Raw genomic sequence first — 5941 nt, 5'->3', positions numbered from 1 at the left:
AGTTCTATCATGGGCTAATCGTGATCATGGGGTCGTAGCGGATTTACTATGGATTTCGTTAGTTAATTTTTTAATATCCTGGTGTGTGATGATTGTATGATATCTAGTATAGGTTGTGCTTATTCGTCTTATGTGTGTCGTGAACATATAAGATAGCTTGTTAATCTCTTGTGAAGCGACACTGAATCTTGAGATTTAGAACTTGCCATGCTAGTATAGGTTCATGTGTGTATGCATGATTAGTGGGTAACTCCAACCGTTTTACTTGCCCTGTGTAATCATAATGAATAACGTGCGGTTAAATCGTTATGTTGTCAAATTCTGTAGACATATAGGGTCTCAACATAATTGATGCCTATGCAACTTCTATCTTAATTGTGGATGTTTGGTAGAATGGTACTAGTACAACGAAAGTTGGCTTTTATCAGTTTTGTGTTGTTCGATTAATATCATCACCATTACATGCTAAGGGTAATAACAATAACTATTGAATAAAGTAGTGATGAAGTTATGATCTCATGTGTGTTTAATATTGTTAATTCAAGTAATAATTTAAGTGCTTTATTCTCGTAGTTAATTATAGTTAATAATTAGTTAATCAACCTTAAGTGTTATTGTCTTGACATTGAGAAGTAATCGTACATTGGTGAATGAGTGTTAATTAAATATAATTAGTCTAAGTCTCTGTGGGAACGAACTAGAAATCATTCTATATTACTTGCGAACGCGTATATTACTTGCGAACTAGTAATCATACATTGGTGTAAAATTTGTAATTTTCGGTAAATTTTTCCAGGCAGCTTGTGCGTTATTTTAACCAGAAACGAATCAAATAGTTATATAATCGATGCCAGGGACACATGTAAACAGTTGGAGTGTTGTGTCTGATACGTGTCTGTGCCTTATTTTCTTTCCTTTTTCTATGTTATTTCCCCTATACCCTTCTCTCTCTAGGTTCACTCTCTTGCTCTCTCTCTTTCACTCGAGTCTCTCGGTTCTCTCTCTTTCACTTGAGCCTGTTCCTGTTGGGTCGTTTGTGTATTGGATTGGACTCTTGCAGAAATTTTATTAATTGAAATTCCTTTTTCTTGCAGGAATTTATTGATTATATTCGTAATATTAACTTGTTGTATCGAAAGTGATTTTTATAATTAATCGATAGAATTTCACGTTGGAAACCCGAGGATTTATCGGGTACCCGCGAAATTTTATCGCCGTCCGCAATGACTTCTACGAGCGGACGGTAGGTCGTGATGATCAATATCTGAGTCCTAAATATTTTAAATTAATAAAACAACTCATATAAATTATTTTCAAAATTTAAACATCCATTGTGAGGTGACTCGAATTGGTTTTGTTGGGAATTGACGTCGATTGATGTTTCGACGGTTAGGTCTATAAACAGAGGAGTCGCTGTCTAAATTTTTCTAAAAATTTCCTTTAATTACGAATCGAGTGTATTTATCTCGACAAATACAAATCCAACCCTGGTTGCTCTGTGCACTATTATTGCGTGTGTATTATTATTATTATTCGAATACATACGAGTCGGGAATTGTATCGGTGGGTAATTAGTTTAGTGAGGATAAGTTAAGCATAATTGGTCGTTTAACCTAGGTTGTTTCGATTTCGTAGGTTCGAGTCAAAGGACCTAGTAGTTGAAGTCAAGCTAGTGTTAGTACAAAGCTTCGCAAGGCAAGTCCCCGTGAACTAATCTTTTACAGTTCAGTACATATGAATAGTTGTTGATTTAAATTATGTACTAGAACAGAACGTTTTAAGTTACGTATTCCCCGTATTTAAATATGTTTTACTAAACGATGTTTTGGGAAAAAAGTAACTTCTGAAAATGCCTATCTCTAGATTGTGATTAAAATTAAAAAGGGATTTTTAGAATGTGTGATGTAATCGTTTGAAAAGAGATAGGTGTAATTGATTTTGAAAACTGGATAAAAATGAATCAGATATTGGATGGTCAGTTGCGTAAGTGGCCCGTTATTAGGTAATGGCCCAGCATGGTTGTGTAAGAGGCTAAGTCGGATGCGCGCACTGGTAGGCCGCTTAGCCCAGCCTAATAGAGACCTAGCTAGTCTCTGAGTTACGGAACAAATTGTGGTAGGATAGACTGATCAGCTGTCCCTAGAATTCATCCACTTTTAGATCTGACTTTGGTTTAATGGTTCCCGTAACGGAACAAATGGTTATGGTCCCTGTAACGGGACAGATGATTTATGGGTCCAGCAATGGACAGTGGTTTTGGAAATAGCATGCTAAAATTGGACTCTGGTATTTTGAAACAGCACACTACAGATGATATTATTTTACAGAGCATGCTAGTTTTGATATCCAGTTTATACCTGTTCTACCTATTTTTTGTAAACTAGTTTTGATATCTGTTCCTATAATGTATTTATATATCCTGTTTTACTGGTTATTCATATAAAGGTACTTTTGAGCAATTGATTGCTCGCCCTTGCAACATGTTTTGTACTTATTTATTGCAGATGTCTAGAAGACTAGGCCAGTGTAGAATGTCAGCCCCCTCCGGTCCCGGCTCCTCTAAGGTAGTTTTTATCAGACCCTGAGGTCTAATGAGTTGTTGTAATAAGTTAGGATGTCGGATCTTGAATAAGTTAGTGTTGTTTGTAACCTGAATAATACTTGAACCTGCATCGGCTCCTGGTTTGGGGTCATGTGTTATAATAAAGTTTGTTTAGTGGTTTATGTTGTAGTTTATTATATTTTGGTGACGTCATCCCCTGACCCTAGGGGTTGAGACCGTGACACTTCTCGACAAGCAAATAACAATTGTTTATTCTTCATTTCTCGATAAGTCACATCTCTACCCTATAAATACCCAGACATTTCAATATAACCCCTATTTATGCTTTCGAGATCTCAATTGACCTAATTCCTGCAAATCTTCACCATTCTTAACCGTTTCAAGCTTTTTCTCTCTCTAAACACTTACCCATTCACACTCAAACTTTCTCAATGGCTGCCAACAACATTAGAGTTGTTATCCCCAAGGATGGAACCAACTACCTAGCTTTTGTGGATGCAAACCAAGCACCTGATACCTTCAAGTATTTTGTCAAATTTATTTTTAATTCCTATATGTCAGAGGCTTTGACTGCAAACCCCGGGCTTTACGTGGATGTATTGAACAAGTTCTGGAACACTATAGTATTTAACACTATTGTTCATGACAATCAAGTTGTATCCTTGGTGATGAATTGCACAATTCAGTGTGTAGCTGTTGAAATCGATGTTGATGACATCAACAAAGCCTTGGGTATTCCTACGGACAACATGGTAGAAGCACCAACAACATAAGAACTATCTTAGTTTATAGACTTTATAAACTACAGTGAGAAGATTGACATGGCTAGGTTGAACAAGAAGAACCTGAGGAGAGAGTCCTTTGTGTTTGACTCTATCATAAGGGAATTCACATGTAGAAAGACCGGCTATGACAACATCTCCAGTGTGGTGTAGAAGCTGGTGTATTCCATGGCCTACAATAGAGACCTCAATGATGGAAGCTTGATCCTGGAAGAACTGAGTACAAGGCTAACAATGCCTTTGGTAAGTAGAGGTAAGGAAATTTTTTTCCCTAGATTAATCTTTTCCACTTTAAATCATAAAGTAGCTGGCATTCATATGCTTGATGGTATAGATAAAACCAAGTAGGCATTTGTAAACAGGTGTTCAAAATCTTATTTTGTTCACTAATTACAAAAAAATTAGGTTAAAGTTAGGCTAAATATAACTGACTTTATATGGGAAAAATTTAGAATATATCCTTATCATATGCCTGATATGAGAAGTAATACAACTTCTATATAATAACCCCAATTTTTAGAATTTTTTAAACCCTGATGAATAGTAACTTTTGCTGATTTTTGATGATTAGGTAAAATTATCAGACCACCCTGTAATACCCCCAAATCCGGGGTCGGGGATCCAGGTTGTCACGAGTTCCATTTCCCTTATCAATACTTAATTTTAACAATCAACCAACTACTGCGTACTGTGACCCCACAATATACACACACACACCATAAGTTATAGTCTCAGAGATGAATACCAAAAATAACACAAGTCATTTTATTCCACAATTATAAACCATTTCACCTTAAAAAGGGTTTCTGAATAATTTACATATTCTTTGCTATTATTACAATTCATAAATATACATAAGTCTGGTACATCGAAAGTTGAAAGCCTAGCCTATTGGTAGATCCTACCTCAGCTACACAGCATCAACGCCTACAGGAAACTGCGGAACGTTTCCTATCTGCTCGCGAATTGGGAGCTTGATCCTATTCATCTTTTCTATATGCTGTTGTGTGATGAAAGAAGAAAGTAAGGGTGAGCAACAAGCCCACCGAAATAATATGTATAATAATTAATAATATATGAGCATTCTCATAGTACTCATGAAAGTCTTGGTCAAGAAGAAATGAACCAAGTTTGATATCTTAACGCGACCAAGTCGCAAAATATTCAGTATATATGTATATATATACTTTTCAAAATCTTGGAAGTCCTCTTCCATGCATAATATACACAGATTTCCAGTTTATAACTGTATAAAAATATCGTTGCAAGGTGATCTCATATATCTAACCTTGTCTCAACGTTTTTGTGAAAATCTTTGTCATGAATAAGATAATCATTCACCAGATATAAGTTGAAAAGATGAAGTTACAAGATACTCCAATATATTTATATCATTTCCGAATACTACTTGAACTACCACCGTTCAAGTTATAATTAGTTTCAAAAGTTCATCACATAGATGAGACTACAAGATAAGATTTGATTAGATTCAATCCTTGAAATATCATTATAAATAATAAAGTTATGAGATACTTCATTAAGTCCCGATATATATATACACCTATATATATACATTTCATACACTCCTTGAAAACCTCTGTTATGAAAATTATAAACAGAGTTGTAATATCCAATGAATTTGGAAAGGAGAAAACCTTGGCATAAACCTGATATCTTGCTGATCAGGCAAAGATACCAATAAGTAACCTTTTCTACTAGTAGATGGACGAATTCCCCGCTGATCATCACCCTGGCCGCAATAGGACCTTATGCTGGAATGCCACTCAGCCACTTACGCATTTGATGGACTCCCACTGAGCCACTTACACTTTCATGGACGCCCACTGAGCCCATGTTGCTTATGCCAACTCAATAGATAGACTTACTTCCCGAACGTTGGATAAGTAATCAATTCATTTATCAAAACAGCAACCTCGATGAGAATATAAAATACACCACAGAGCCGGATCCCTCAGGTTTTGAGCGAATATTTAAATCCCCTTCGAGAGGAAGATCTTAAATATAAAATGAGTTTTGGGATCCGCTCTAACTTTTAGAAAATCATTTTGAAGACTCGAAAACATTTTTAAAAATGTTTGAAGTAATGCTGATTTAATAAAATAAATCAGTCCCAATATATTTAGAAAATATCTGAATATTATTATTTAAATAATATTCCCATAAAGAATAATCTTTATAAAAATAATTGAAGTAGAAGTTTTAAAACTCATACTTGGAATGAATATTAATAACCAAAGATATATTTATACGAAAGTATGATCTTTATTTGAATAATCGAAAATAAGTTTGATTATCGAAACATTATTCTTTAATAAAATAAAGAATATTATTTAATAAATAAGCGGAGTCATAAGTCCATGAATGAATATTCAAAATAATATTCATAAAATAAACGGAGTCATAAGTCCTCGAATGAATATTCAACTAATAATATTCATTAATTAAAATAAACAGAGTCATAAGTCCTCGAATGAATATTCAACTAATATTCATTATTTAAAATAAAGTTATCGAATAAAACTTATTTGATTAATAGTTTGAAAACTATATCAATATATATATAAATATATATATA

The sequence above is a fragment of the Apium graveolens genome, unplaced genomic scaffold (genome assembly GCF_009905375.1).
Source record: "Apium graveolens cultivar Ventura unplaced genomic scaffold, ASM990537v1 ctg2899, whole genome shotgun sequence".
In the NCBI taxonomy this organism is placed as follows: domain Eukaryota; kingdom Viridiplantae; phylum Streptophyta; class Magnoliopsida; order Apiales; family Apiaceae; genus Apium; species Apium graveolens.
Note: the sequence above shows the minus strand (reverse complement) of the source record.